Source organism: Cydia fagiglandana, chromosome 17 (assembly GCF_963556715.1).
Source record: "Cydia fagiglandana chromosome 17, ilCydFagi1.1, whole genome shotgun sequence".
Classification (NCBI taxonomy): Eukaryota; Metazoa; Arthropoda; class Insecta; order Lepidoptera; family Tortricidae; genus Cydia; species Cydia fagiglandana.
Window position 1 is genome coordinate 8627112 of NC_085948.1, and position 16048 is coordinate 8643159.

The 16048-nt window shown below is 37.1% G+C and overlaps 1 protein-coding gene across 1 annotated transcript in view; it reads left to right on the forward strand.

Annotated features, from left to right (window-relative positions):
- The first annotated feature begins 6701 nt into the window (after positions 1 to 6701).
- The window catches only part of LOC134672385 (rap1 GTPase-activating protein 1), a 457452-nt gene continuing 448105 nt past the window's right edge, over positions 6702 to 16048 (forward strand). Inside the window, exon 1 of the mRNA XM_063530251.1 lies at positions 6702 to 6830. The gene's annotated coding sequence lies outside the window, so the exon portion shown is untranslated. The remainder of the gene's footprint in view (positions 6831 to 16048) is intronic.

Sequence of the window (16048 nt, forward strand, 5' to 3'; positions counted from 1 at the left end):
ATGCTATAAGCGAAAAGCGTTTCCGTTTCAGTTGGGCAGAATGTTTTCCGATGACCGGGTTTAGTTAGTAAGAAAATTAGGGTGTGAATTTCTTTTAATAATGTCCACAGGAAAAAAAGTATGACCTTAACTCGAACAAAAAAAGTTTTTTGTACCCTTTTGTTCACTCTTATACTTAATTAGATACTCACTGGTTCAGTAGTTAGGGCATCATTTATCCATAAGTTTGTCGTAGGTACATTCAACGGCAAAGATATGTTTACACTTTTGCTTTGCCTTTGTAATAAGGCGAAAAATATAAACATCTTTGACGTCGACTGTATGTTCTTATAGTCACATGGTTATTTGTACAGAGAGCATGTTAGTTATTTACTTTTGCGTGCTGAAATAGTTTTCAAGCGAAAACTGAGCGATCCGGAGTTTACTCCAGTAACTATCGGTTCTACGAGCTATTTGGCTTCTACTACTTCATCTTAATAAATCTGGCAACTCTCCACTGACTTTCAATGGTAAAAAGTGTTTCCTCTGTTTATTGTAGCTGTGAGTATCGGGCCGTAAGACTTCGTACATCATGAAGCCAAATCAAAGTTAAATTTTGATGTCAAAATGATGTCGTTTTGTTATCATAACAGCTGGTACTTGTTCCTACATATTATTCTATTGGCGCGAACGAGCTCGGAGTAATTAACAATGGAGCCGCCATTAACAGGCATTCCCCTCTGTCGAAAATAGGCGGCCAATGGTCAACCATATGTATGGACTGACGTTTATCTGACGCTACGTCTTACGTAGGCGAACAACGCGCGAACGCGGCGCGGCGCGGCGCGGCGAAATCAATCCTTTGATGCCCATAGAAGTGTCCTACGTAAGCGATCTCGTTGCGAACGCGGTGCGGCGCGATTTGCACGCGAATGTCAGGCGGCGCGGCGCGGCGCGGCGCGGCGGCGGCCGCTTTCGCCGCGCCGCGCCGCGCCGCGTTCGCGCGTTGTTCGCCTACGTAAGACGTAGCGTGACATGACGTACCTATACATTTGATGTGCCCCTCCCCCGCAAAAAACGGCAGACTATTTTGTACCGAAAACTTTAGACATGGCGTCTCCGTTTTTAATTACTCCGAGCGAACGAGACACACAGGCGAATATTAACAAAATGACATCCTTTAGGTTTCACATTGTAATTTCGAATTCCCCTCCTTGACCGTATTGTCAGTCAGCTGAAGGGAGCGTGATAGTTTTCAATGAGGATCGCGGAAGATTCCTTTATACGCCTCCGATTGATCTTAGATTGGAAGTGTGTTGGCTTTCAGCGGGCCTAGCCAACTGACAATCTTTTGTAGAAAACGCTAAACGAATCTTAAATAATGTTTGGAATTGATCAGATCACTTTTTGTTGTGTTTATATACTTGAGGTACTATGCGATATACATACTTATATGTTTCATTGTTGTGTTTGTTGTTGTCAATATATAGTAGACCTCCAGAGACCCAATTTAAACATGTAGCTTAGAATGCGGTCATTAAAAATCTTAATATTGACATTACTCGTAGTGCATCGTGCGCATTCACTTTTGGGAATAGAAGAAGATTTTTGTCTTCCTGCATTTATTTGACGAAGTTTCCCTGTCTCACCATTTGAGTTAAACACTGACATTTCGCACCATCCTCTTAACATTATCCCGCTTCTTTGACTGTGGCATCCATTAGGATACTTTCATACTACCTACTTATACAGGGTGATTCAGGAGACGTGAGCAGGATTAACACTGCGCATTTCGTAAATTATAAGCAACTGTTTCGTATCAATATTAGTGAGATTAACGTTAATTTTCTAGTCGTGTTGAAAAAAAAGTTATTAATTTATTTACGACATGCGTGGTCACCCTAAATTTAGAATACTAAACTACCAATTTTCTGTGTCTAATTAAATGTCATCGCTGTCATCACGGTCTGATTACTTTTGAAAACTCGTATCTCACTCAAGTTTATTTTCTTCGTAATCAAAATGCTGTCATTACGGTTAAAGAGGTTTTGTGTTTATTAATTAGGTTTTGTAGGGTGACCATGATTGTAGAGAATGAAATTTGCCCTCACCAAAAAGTTAAAAAATAGGAAAAAGTGTGGTTGTTTCACCTAAATACGACGGTGATCGATCAATTATCAGTTACTGAGTGTGCAGGATTAGGTAGTCCTGCTCACGTCTCATGAATCACCCTGTATATGCTGTTAGACATTAACTCGTTATTCGGACACTATCAGTATGTCGACATTAACACATCAATGCCCTACTTAAAAAAACGTAGGTATTAAGTACGATCAAGGAACTTGATTTATGTATAGGTACCTAGTACCATCGTCCCTTCCCTTGTCACAGGGGCAATAATATGAGATCGATCTAGCGGTTTTATATTGATTGTCGCTTTGTACAAGGTGCGAAATGGTGCGAAAAATTAAATTTCTCGACTGTATTACGCAGTATTTCTTCGAGATTGATGACGAAGGTCGGAAGGCGCAACCCTACATTCACTACAATCTCAGGGGCTACCGCGAAAACCGAAATTCGCAAATTGCGGGGATTTTTCTCCTTTACTCCAATGAAGGCGTATTAAGAGTGATGCCCACAATTTGCGATCTTCGATTTTCGCGGTTATAGCCCAGTACGACGCCAGTAAGTATAACGATCTGGGCTATAACCGCGAAAATCGATTTTACACTACCAAGCTCGGAAAGCTCTTATGGGGCCTCGAATGTTCAATCACCTATCGAATGAAATAAAAGGCCTAATAACATCTTCATTTAAACGACACCTAAATGTTACTTACAAGGAAGGGTACCCAACTGTCCAACTCCGATTTGATTTATTTTGATATATGTTATAGAGTAGTCTAAAATAACGGACACGTATTTTTTTTTAGCTGCCCAAACTCAACCTGTTAGGAGAAAATGGCCTTCAAAGTACTGAAAATTGACCAAACCTTCTAATTTCTGAGAAGAGATTTGAAAAAAAAATTGATAATTAATTACTGGTTTCGTTATATGTTGGAGAACATGAATAAAGAATGGGGACGTGTTTTATCATTTCACCACAAACTCATTTTTTATATAAAATTATATTTATTAATTATATAGTTTTTTTTTATGACTACTTTTAGACTACTCTATAACATATATCAAAATAAATCAAATCGGAGTCGGACAGTTGGGTACCCTTCCTTGTTAGTAAAGTAAGAAAAAGTTATTATAACAAAATTGTTATTTACGATACAGGTGCGGAAAAGAGGAAATTCGAAACGAGTGGCGATATATTAAAACACGACCGAAGGGAGTGTTTTAAATCGACACGAGTAGCGAATTACCTATTCGCATGTGTATTGTACAACGTTTTACAGTACATATGGCTCTTTAAACTTTTGACATCGCACGAAAAGTGCTATTTTACGCACTAGTGCGGGAAAATAGGACCATATGTACTGTAAAAGAACTTTATGATGATAATAACTATGACATTTAAAATTAATACTTAATAGGAAGGAGTGTAGTATTAACACATAATAATTTTTGAATGTTATTGTTATGTTATGTTCACGAATGATGTTAGTTTAGTTACTAATATATGTAGTTTAAGAATATTTTACGCCTTAAGAGCACCACAATGGACACAATAAACTATTTTAGAAAATCTGTATTACCTAATAGTTACCTCTACGAGTACATATAACCAAGAATAAAGAAATTGAAATTGAAAAGGCCTAGTGGTAGCAGGTGCGCTCTCTGAATCCGAAAAGCTCCAATGACCCACTTTGTTTCCTTGGACATGGCTAGATATATACAAGAATTAGATATCTCATGTACCAAATGCACCTGCCTCATCGCGTTTGTCAGATGGCGTTATCCGCGTAATAAAATAAACATCACTTTTTAACATCGCTCGATTGAAAGAGACAGACACTGTCATTGTCACGCTCGTAAGTAGATAAGTACCTACGACCAACCATTATAATATCTGTGATATATTATAATAATGCAAATGTGACGACCACTATACCCTGGATATAATATTAATAATTGACTAGTCTCTTTTTATTAAACTTGTTAATCGATTTAGTAGATCTTATTTATTTCCCCTTATTAACAAAAAAAATTACTATAGTTAAACAAACCAGAAAATACTTGTACAAAGATGAAGTCTTGTTATTTATTTGGTCACAGTCCTCCATGAAAAATATTAAAATAAAAGTAACGTAAGTAAGTAGTCCTTCATGTATATTAAAATAAAACTACCCTAATAAAAGTAATACAGAGTAATAATATCATATATCATACTACATATATGTGCATGATGACTGATGACATCAGGTTTTGATGTTTAGTGGTCTACTAAAATACATGTCTGAGAGGACACCAAAAGCAAAAGTACCTATGTAATCAATCTCTTTTTAGGGTTCCGTACCCAAAGGGTAAAACGGGACCCTATTACTAAGACTTCGCTGTCCGTCCGTCCGTCCGTCTGTCACCAGGCTGTATCTGACGAACCGTGATAGCTAGACAGTTGAAATGATGGGTGACCGTTTTTTTTTTGCTTTTTTTTGTTTTTTTTTTTTGCATTATGGTACGGGATCCTTCGCGCACGAGTCCGACTCGCACTTGCCCGGTTTTTTTCAGCTCCTATGGGAACGATTCCCTTTGCTGAAAATAAAGGGCGATTCATTAGTTTGGAGCCCTAAGTGTTTTCTAATCTAATACTGGTTTGATATGATCGGAAATATCGCCTTTCGAAGTCCAATGCAGCTTATACAGGTTGTCCAGTAATTAATGGACAACCTTCTAACCATCGACAGGGCACCTTGGGCTGGTTCAGAAAATGCACTTATAGGTCTAGTAAAAGTTTCGTGGTTTTCGAGATAATCGCACTTTTATGTCTTTTTAGGGTTCCGTACCCAAAGGGTAAAACGGGACCCTATTACTAAGACTTCGCTGTCCGTCCGTCCGTCCGTCCGTCCGTCCGTCTGTCACCAGGCTGTATCTCACGAACCGTGATAGCTAGACAGTTGAAATTTTCACAGATGATGTATTTCTGTTGCCGCTATAACAACAAATACTAAAAACAGAATAGAATAAAGATTTAAATGGGGCTCCCATACACCAAACGTGATTTTTGACCAAAGTTAAGCAACGTCGGGAGTGGTCAGTACTGGGATGGGTGACCGTTTTTTTTTGCTTTTTTTTGTTTTTTTTTTTGCATTATGGTACGGAACCCTTCGTGCGCGAGTCCGACTCGCACTTGCCCGGTTTTTTACTATTAGTTAGCACCATACTTCGCTTTAATCACCATCTAGGCCATATCTTTGTTTGTAGAAATGTAAATAGCATGTGTGATACCATTTTAGAATCAGTATTAGATAAACTATTTTTAAGAAAGTTGGCCACTCTGTTCTCCATACATTTTTTTTTTCACCACAAGCGACCAGACTTCTTGAAAATGTTAGAGTATAGACACTCTGTATTTTTATTCTTTAATATTTTTTATTCAATAGTAAATTTACAATATAGTCACATTGATCACAAACAAACATTAAAAACCATAAACCAACATGCAGCTTATTAATAATTTAACAAAGTGATGTTTTTTTTAATTCATTAAATCCTTCAATAGGTATACTTACACTTATAGTGCGACATAAAATAGTAAAAATTAAATGGGGGCTTCCTACGAAACTGTCACATTTTTGACGTAAAATGCTTAAACAATAAACATGGCAACAATTTAATACGAGTATAGTTTTTTTTTGTTCCATTTTATTTAGTTTCTACTATTTTAGGTTATTTTAGTTCGTTTTTTAGCATTAAGTACTTGTGAAAGCAGAAGAATGTAAATGATAGTACTAGATTCATAATTGTTACGTATTTGCCATAACTTATGTTTAAAACGTGCTTTTCAATTAAAAGACACATTGAATCAAGATTGTTTGCCTTTTTTCTAGTGCTAAAAAAACTAACTATAAGTACGGTAGTACTATTAATTATTCTGTGCTATAAGGACTATAAGTACTCTTTTGTTCTCCAGCACAATACTGTTATTGCAATAACCTCGCGGCAATTAAAACTCGAATGATTTCCTCAGCCCGAGAAGACGTTACTTAGTATTACCGTATATGCGTAGTGACGAAAGCGTTTTCCACACTCGGTTGGCTACGGTGCGAACGATTTTCTTCACCACGCTGTGTCAGTTTATTAAATAGAAATAGTATTAAAAAATAATTACTATCTATGTTTTTCTAAAATTATCTGGCGCTTTATTTCGTGCACGGTGTGAAATAATTTATTTGAAGTAGAGGAAAGTACCCAGTTTAATATGTTTTTTTTTTAGTTCCATTTTATTTAATTTCTACTATTTTAGGTCGCACTAAGTATAGTAGTACTAATTGTAAGTACTCTTTAGTTCTCCAGCACAATACCGCTATTGCAATAACCTCGCGGCAATTAAAACTCGAATGATTTCCTCAGCCCGAGAAGACGTTACTTAGTATTACCGTATATGCGTAGTGACGAAAGCGTTTTCCACACTCGGTTGGCTACGGTGCGAACGATTTTCTTCACGCTGTGTCAGTAGCTAGCGGATTGTGGATGTGAGCGCACGTCGCTCCGTCGCTTGATTGCGAGATCGCGAAACATAAACAAAACGAAAAAGATGAATCAAAACATGAACGTAGCTAAACAATAGAGTGATCCAGGATATTTATTACGTTTTAATGTGTCATTTGTTTTCGTTAGTGATTAGTGTGTGACTTAGGACTAGTGGCAATTAATACCGGTCGTTGACTTCCAGTTTTTCAGGTAGGCAGTTGCATTAAAAATGCCGGTGTTTCCTCGTGTGTATATGATTCGTTAAAATTGTTTGTATTTGAGGTTTCCGACAGACGGATATTTGGCTGAAATATGAATCTGCACAAGCAACAGGTTGTTGCTCAATTCGTATTAAAACTGTTTTGATTTTCTCGGCCCGATTCGAACTTTGAGATACGTCAAGTATTAGGTCTAGAAACGATATGGATTAGATGTCTCAGTGTCGAAAGTGACGTTTTTGTTTGAAGAAATCTTTGTATCTTTAAGTTCGAATCGGTTCGTTTTCAATTTCGATAGACGCTTAAAATACTTTTTCACATCACCTATTCGAAAAAGGGCTTTTTCTTCCCCGCTAGGAGGGATCAAAGTGGCACTTTTCTTAGGCCCTCCTAGTAGGGAAGAAAAGTGCCACTTTGATCCCTTAGTATCAAAATTGTACTTTTCTGTTCTAAGACACTTTTTTCTTTCTTGCATACAATTTTTTATGGTCATATAATACATATTTTGGAACATAACAATTTCCTCATAGTTGATGTGAAAAGCAGTATGTGTCACACAGTATCAAAATTATTTCGTCTTGGGCGTTAACACTTGGATCCCTCATTAGGCTCAGGATTCTACTTAAGAATCCCTCAGTACGTTCGGGATTCTATTGTAGAGTCCCTCGCTTCATTCAGGATTCAATGTACGCCCTTGACAGAAATATATCATTTTGATTCCTTGTAACACAAACTACCTACCATTTACGCGTTTTACGCGCTTTACGCGTTTGTATAAATCTTAATACCAGGAAAAAATGTGTTTACTGCGTATTAAAAATGCTGTGAAAATCCTTATTCTACGAAATTGAAGTTCTTATTCTACGAAGTTTACAACTTACAACTAATTTTAACTTATTTCCTTCCACCAATTTTCGTGGAAAATCTTCAGCGCTAGGAGGCACTATCCGTTTGCAGAGAGATAAGGATGTTGCTGAAACAATACCCTCGTTTTCCACGAATGAAATGCAGCCCTTTTTCAATTGGAATAATCCCACCGCGATATCATTTCTGTACCGCGTATCATTTCTATACCTATTATAATCCAGTAACTTTGTCGAATTTTGTAATGTGGCTCTTTTGCGCCAAATCCGGTAGTTCTGATTCTTTGCAGACTTATTTATGATATTAGCCCAATAAATAATCCAAGTTTGTGACCTTGGATTCTCAAACTTGGATTATTCATTGGCCCAACATCATAAACAAGTCTGCAAAAAATCAGAACTACCGGATTTGACGCAAACGCAAAATGTATAAAATTACTGTATTATATACCTACTAATTAGGAGACTGGGCTGTCAAATGAACATGTATACTCGTAATACCTATATCAAAGTATTGTCGTGATTGACTGACCGACTGAATGATACACTTATAAAAAATGTATCATCCAAAATATACTGAAACTATAGGAGCAGGAGCTTTTTTCAGGTGGCATTTATACGCCGTACTCGTGACAAAAATCTAAAAGGACTTTTACGAAATACAATTTCTAGGTAAAAAGGGGTTAAAAGTTTGTATGAGGAAAAGTTTATAAAGCCAGTCTTGAGACTTCGCAGAGAATTTGTAACAATATTATGTTTCGCCTTTTTCGACTGAAATTTTAGAGGCTTCGGCGCTCGTATACAAGAAAAAAACTTAATAAAAATGAAAAACCGGACAAGTGCGAGTCGGACTCGCCCACCGAGGGTTCCGTACTTTTTAGTAGGTATTTGTTGTTGTAGCGGCAACACAATCACACGGCAATCACAGATAAACGAACAGACAGATAGTGGAGTCTAAATAATACGGTCCTGTTTTTACCCTTTGGATACGGAACCCTAAAAATCCTTAAACATGGCAACAATTTAGCATGGAATTTTACAGTTCCAATTTATTTAATTTCTACTATTGTATGTCGCACTACATAGCTATCTATCTTCAACGCCTATCATATACCTACAATATGCATCCAATCAAATCGTAATTCAATCAGCTGACTGAATTCTTATCTCACCGAACCGGTGACAAATTATTCGTTGACCAACTTATCTAATGCACAAACAAGCAATAATAAACTTTACGTCTTTGAATTAAGAATGAATGTATTGTATAAATATGTTGGTGGTGTGCAGACAGGCATTGAGACCACGCATTATCTCCGCTGAGTATTGATTGACTGTCATAATAATCTTGCTATAAATAAATAATAACTAATGTTTTTTCAATAAAATGCTTACATAGATAAATATAAAATTCTCGTCAACGAGATGCCTGTACCCACATTGATTACCTGACGTCATATTCAAACACATTGGTTCCCTTTATCTTTAGTTTCGTATAATAAATATCTATGTACATAACTATTAAACATTTCGATTGAAATTATAAATTGACGGATCACTATTATGAATTGAGACATGAAACCGTGATTAAAAGCCATTTACCTATGTACTTATTTATTTTGATGTAAGTCATACATACTTACAGTTTCGGAAAGAAAGGAATTTGCTCAGGTTTCCGAAAATTATAAGTCAGCTCAGTATTTAGTAATATAATTTTAAGAACCTGGTTTCGATTTGGTTGGCGGTGCATCTCGGTCGCTGACTTACTTAGTGCTAAAAAAACATCATGTACCAGGTAACCAAGAATCAAACAAAAATCATAAAATCAAGACCAGTTTTTAAACAAATTCTTACGCCTTTTTTGTTCTTAACTTAATTGTATCTATATAAGAAATACATAATTTAGATGTAACTAACGCTTCTTACGAAAATGTCGGTCACGGAGTTAATTATCTGCTATGCTGGGGGAAAGTGGCAAGAATCTTTATGAATGAACCTTTGTATTGTATTACGTCTTAGTCAATCTACATAAGTCTTGTAACAGTTATCGACATTACCATTGTAATCAGTTTTACATGTACCTATATCGTATGTGGTACAGTTATTTTTTTTTTCTTATATAATATCTGCAATCAGTCGCAAGACTATAATCCAGAGATCCAGAATGATAGGGCCATTACCCTACCTTTCCTGCAAATTCTTTTTTAGGCCTATTCGGCTGCCGAGTATTTGGCACTTCGGCTGAGTTTTTATATTATTCGGGGTCATCCATTAATTACGTCACACGAATTGCACACACACTCCCCCCCTCCTTGTCACACATGGTCACATTTGGCAAACCCCTCGTGGACGTTTGGACCCCTAGTGTGGTGTGGTGTGGGTTTTCTACGAAATCGCCAAATCGAATTAAGTAAGTACCTAAGTATTATTAATATTTTATCAAAATATTTTTGACGATATAAATATTAGTAATTTTATAACCCAAAACTGCTTAGGAAAGAAAATTCAACGAATAAAAACGATAATAGTTATAAAAACTTGTTATTTAAATGTACAGCGAATAAAATACGGCCAAAATAACTATTGGTGGTATCAAGCTTGGATTATGGATAGTTTTCAAAATGTAGTAACTCCAGACGTTTTGATTGGGTACAACTTTTCCTTTTAGTGGTTGTGGTATCACGTTTGACCTCAATGGTGCCAAGCGACAGTGAAGCCAAAAATGGGAGTCCTATTGTCTTTGAATACCTATGCCGTTTGTATGTTCCGAAGGTCAATTCGTCTACACCTACATTTTGTTTTTCATTTGAATCAAAACATGACATCATTTAATTAGCAATAAATGTCTTCGCTTATGGGCGAAATAGGCTTGCAGCGACTTGGTCTTTATAGTTGGTCAAACCAATTCGTCAGTTAGTTTAGTAAGAATCAGGAAAACATACTCATCCTTTTCTTTTAGGTGCTAGTACTTAGTACTAGTGTAAGACAAAGATAGTATGATTCTCTCTGTCTATGATTGAAATGAACTAGTCTTTTGACAAACTATAGATTGCGTATCTGGACATAAATGTCATAATAGTAGTCGTGATACATGAGGCAAATATGTAAATAGAGAAGTTTGCGACTTAAAAATTTGCTTAAAATATTAATGCATAAAATAAATCGATGCGCTAAAATTTTGCTAAATATTTCTGTTGTGCATGCATGTATGAAATTAGGCACATCGAATTAATTAAGAATGTACACTATGACCTCAAGCACATTTGGTTCCTTTATTTTGCTGATATTAACTCAAACTCTATTTTATTTGTCCTCAGTTTTTTCACTAATGTTAGCTATCTATAAGTAGCCAAAGTTTCCTAAATTAGTAATACATTTATTGACCCAATTAACTAACAGTATAGGTACCTTCAGATCCACAGCGCAGGCTTCGTCATCATACAGATAGCTCATCCACCTCACCTAAACCACCTCATCTATAAGTATAATGCTTACGCAGTAACTACTAAGTACGGTTAGCAAGCACAGTATGTACTCAGTAAAGTAGTTCATTGTAAAACTCTGTAAACATCCCTGGTCAATATCTGGGTCATAGGGTGGGATCTTATAATTCACAAAACATTTTCTCTTCATCCTCTCCAATATAACTTGATATCTGCATCCCAAATATCTATGCATAAATGAGATTTAGACTTATACTGGTTTATCTGTGGTTGTTGACTATATGCACGGTGTGTGAACAGTCCTTATATCATATTTCCACCATCCTTTCCGCATTCCTGAAATATTCTTTACTTTGCACTTATTGCGACCGATATCTTGAATATCTAAGGTTGTTGGATATACGGTATATGTGCAATGCTTTCTTTTACTTTATACATCGTGTACAACAGTTATTTAAAAGGTGTACCTACTTACGTAAATTAATAAGTATACAATTATGTAAACCGTAGTTAATTTTATAAAGTATAATTGGAGAACTCAAGTAATTGCAGTTGAAATCACACAACCATGGTGTAATCCGCTTAATTTTCGAGATAATATTTAACATATTAAAAACTGATACTTATCAAAATATAAGCAAATTTAAATATACATATCTACGTGTAAATAAATAGAGAAGCATGGCGAGAAACAACCAAGAAGGCCGTACAACGACCTCAATGACCACGACTGCTCTGGCAAGGGTATCCGACTAAGAAGAAGAGAAGTGTCTGGTTGTCTTCTATATCTAAGAAGTCTCTGTTTCCGCTTTACTTTGGCAAAAATGATTTCATAGGTCCGATTATTCTATAGGTCATAGGTAATTAAGTATACTTCTTACCCAAATCTTGTAAAATAATGTGAGCTATAATTACAGTTTTTTGTCGATTAAGATTAAAAAAAAAATCAAAATGGAAAATAGGACTCGCAAGGACTTAGCTCACTACTATTAGTTTCGGTACCTAAGTATTTCCTCTCTTCTCTGCCCGCCTCTTATATTTACTTACTGCAATACGCGAGAGGTAAGATCAAAGATCATCAGAACGAATGCATCATACATTGTATACGTATCTAAAGGCTCCTCTTCACGTTGGGCCAACGCCAACGCCAACGAGGGACGCAGCCATGCGGTAGAATGAGATAGCAATATCACTTGCTCCCTCTAACGCATAAATGCGTCCCTCATTGGCGTTGGCGTTGGCCCAACGTGAAGAGGAGCCGTAACGCATTTTGAATGCGTGTCGGTGAGCGTTTGTTATTGTTCTGGTACCAGTTGAGTAATCGTGCCGAATCTCTCGCAGGTGGCAATTATCATTGTCATCATCATTACACGATGTATGTTTAATTGCAGTTTCTTTTTTCTTTTGATCTTTTACTTTGTTCTCTACGATAAGAGCCAGATCGTTGGTCCATCTTGGAGTGCTTCCCTAATACTTCCATTCTAAGGGGAATGTGGACAAAGTGGTCGTCCATACACAATACACATGTTGTCCACATTTTTCTCTCTAGATATTAGAATCTAGATATTATACATTATAGACAATATTTTAACTTTTATTTCTAACAGCTAAGCCGGACATTTGACTTTTTCCAATGGCATATTTTTTTTGTAGAAAAAGTCAAACGAAGGGGCATATTAGCTATGACGTACATCAAATAGTAGTTAAAATATTTTCCATGATGTCAAAATCATGTTTGTCTGGAGGAGCGGTAAAATTTTCTCTAATTTCTCACTGAACTAAAGGGGCCCACTGATTAACAGTCCGCCGGACGGTATCGGCCTGTCAGTTAGAACAAAATTTTGACAGTTCCGAACAACTGACAGGCCGATACCCGTCCGGCGGACAGTTAATCAGTGGGACCCTTTATATGTTGATAAACTTGTTTCTTCCCCGGATCGCCTCGTCTCTATCTCGATCTCGCAGAGAACACAAACTTCACAAGCGACTTTTTCCGTAATAGTATCGATCATATTGTTGTTACAAGAAGGATACAGTATTGCTAATAAGTACCTACAACACGCGAGTGGGTAGTTCCGGCGCACACACTGGAGGACTGTATGATACTTACACTGCACTGTGTAAGTACAATACAGTGGGAGAACACACTTTACTGTATTCATGTGGGGAATATAATCCGCCGGATAATCATAGGACCCTCACTTTATAATGTATCGGTTGGGTCGGTTGACTAAATTATGCTGCTTATTATATTTGCGAATTTTGCAGGGTTTTTATATTCATGTATGTTTCAAGACATTTTTTCTGATTTGATTTGATTTTAGCCGCCCATAGAGTTTGACAACGATGCGTCTTTTTCTGAATCCCTTCATAGAATGGTACAGATGTAGTGTCTTGACAAGAGACCTATGGTTTTAAAGTACTGTTTGTCTACGCCAGCGGTTGGCAACTAGCGACCCGCGGGCCGCATGCGGGCCGCGAACCTCTCACTTCCAGCCCGCGAGCCTCCCTGGCTATTTTGTATGTAATATTGACAAATGAAAATGTCTGATAAAGTCATAAATATTAACAAAGTGCGGTCCGCGTCCACTTCGTTAACTGGTATGTGGCCCTTGGCTGCTAAAAGGTTGCCGACCGCAGGTCTATGCAATGACAAAAAACGTGCCTTTTTATGACCAGCGAAATCACACAAAAAATCTTTTTGAGCTTAAAACATAGGTACATACTTCCAAAAATAAATGTGAACCCACTCGTAATCTTAGCTCTCTAAATTTTGTGAATAATTTGATTTGAACACCGTTTTGCATTCGTTTTCTAATTAAACTGTTAGATAAAAGAGAATACAGCAATCAGACTTAAAAAAAGAAATTCAAACTGGCGCCCATTTTTTACAATGTTTGACTACGAATCCATACTAACCCGTAGAGCGCCCTATCACACGTGTGCTGGTAACTAGTATGGGAGTTCCATACTATACGGTAATTCTGGGGCGCTCCATGGGTTAAGGTACTTTTCGGATCCTCAGATGTAAATTTTTATCATAATTAGAGCAAATTTTCCGTCAAACGGACCGTTTTAGAACTACAAGCAAAAAACTGAAAAAGAGCATATTTTTTTCCACAACTGCTGGAATGGAGCAAACTCGGATTACACAAATTTAGAACCAAATGAAGGTATTAAGGTGATTTCCAGTTTCCTGGGAATTAATTCCTGGAAATAATCTAATTTGACTGGCCTAATTGTGAGTGCTTTTAAAAAGTATTAAAACAAATTTATATATTTAAACGGTCTGTGAATCTTTGTCTATGGATTTCCTAATAGGCAAAAATGGTTGGTCTCACTTATCCGATTTTAGCATCAGTAGTTACTTATTAATATTTTTCATAGCCTGGCTGTTAATTTTCTCTAATTTCTCACTGAACTAAAGGGGCCCACTGATTAACAGTCCGCCGGACGGTATCGGCCTGTCAGTTAGAACAAAATTTTGACAGTTCCGAACAACTGACAGGCCGATACCCGTCCGGCGGACAGTTAATCAGTGGGACCCTTTATATGTTGATAAACTTGTTTCTTCCCCGGATCGCCTCGTCTCTATCTCGATCTCGCAGAGAACACAAACTTCACAAGCGACTTTTTCCGTAATAGTATCGATCATATTGTTGTTACAAGAAGGATACAGTATTGCTAATAAGTACCTACAACACGCGAGTGGGTAGTTCCGGCGCACACACTGGAGGACTGTATGATACTTACACTGCACTGTGTAAGTACAATACAGTGGGAGAACACACTTTACTGTATTCATGTGGGGAATATAATCCGCCGGATAATCATAGGACCCTCACTTTATAATGTATCGGTTGGGTCGGTTGACTAAATTATGCTGCTTATTATATTTGCGAATTTTGCAGGGTTTTTATATTCATGTATGTTTCAAGACATTTTTTCTGATTTGATTTGATTTTAGCCGCCCATAGAGTTTGACAACGATGCGTCTTTTTCTGAATCCCTTCATAGAATGGTACAGATGTAGTGTCTTGACAAGAGACCTATGGTTTTAAAGTACTGTTTGTCTACGCCAGCGGTTGGCAACTAGCGACCCGCGGGCCGCATGCGGGCCGCGAACCTCTCACTTCCAGCCCGCGAGCCTCCCTGGCTATTTTGTATGTAATATTGACAAATGAAAATGTCTGATAAAGTCATAAATATTAACAAAGTGCGGTCCGCGTCCACTTCGTTAACTGGTATGTGGCCCTTGGCTGCTAAAAGGTTGCCGACCGCAGGTCTATGCAATGACAAAAAACGTGCCTTTTTATGACCAGCGAAATCACACAAAAAATCTTTTTGAGCTTAAAACATAGGTACATACTTCCAAAAATAAATGTGAACCCACTCGTAATCTTAGCTCTCTCAATTTTGTGAATAATTTGATTTGAACACCGTTTTGCATTCGTTTTCTAATTAAACTGTTAGATAAAAGAGAATACAGCAATCAGACTTAAAAAAAGAAATTCAAACTGGCGCCCATTTTTTACAATGTTTGACTACGAATCCATACTAACCCGTAGAGCGCCCTATCACACGTGTGCTGGTAACTAGTATGGGAGTTCCATACTATACGGTAATTCTGGGGCGCTCCATGGGTTAAGGTACTTTTCGGATCCTCAGATGTAAATTTTTATCATAATTAGAGCAAATTTTCCGTCAAACGGACCGTTTTAGAACTACAAGCAAAAAACTGAAAAAGAGCATATTTTTTTCCACAACTGCTGGAATGGAGCAAACTCGGATTACACAAATTTAGAACCAAATGAAGGTATTAAGGTGATTTCCAGTTTCCTGGGAATTAATTCCTGGAAATAATCTAATTTGACTGGCCTAATTGTGAGTGCTTTTAAAAAGTA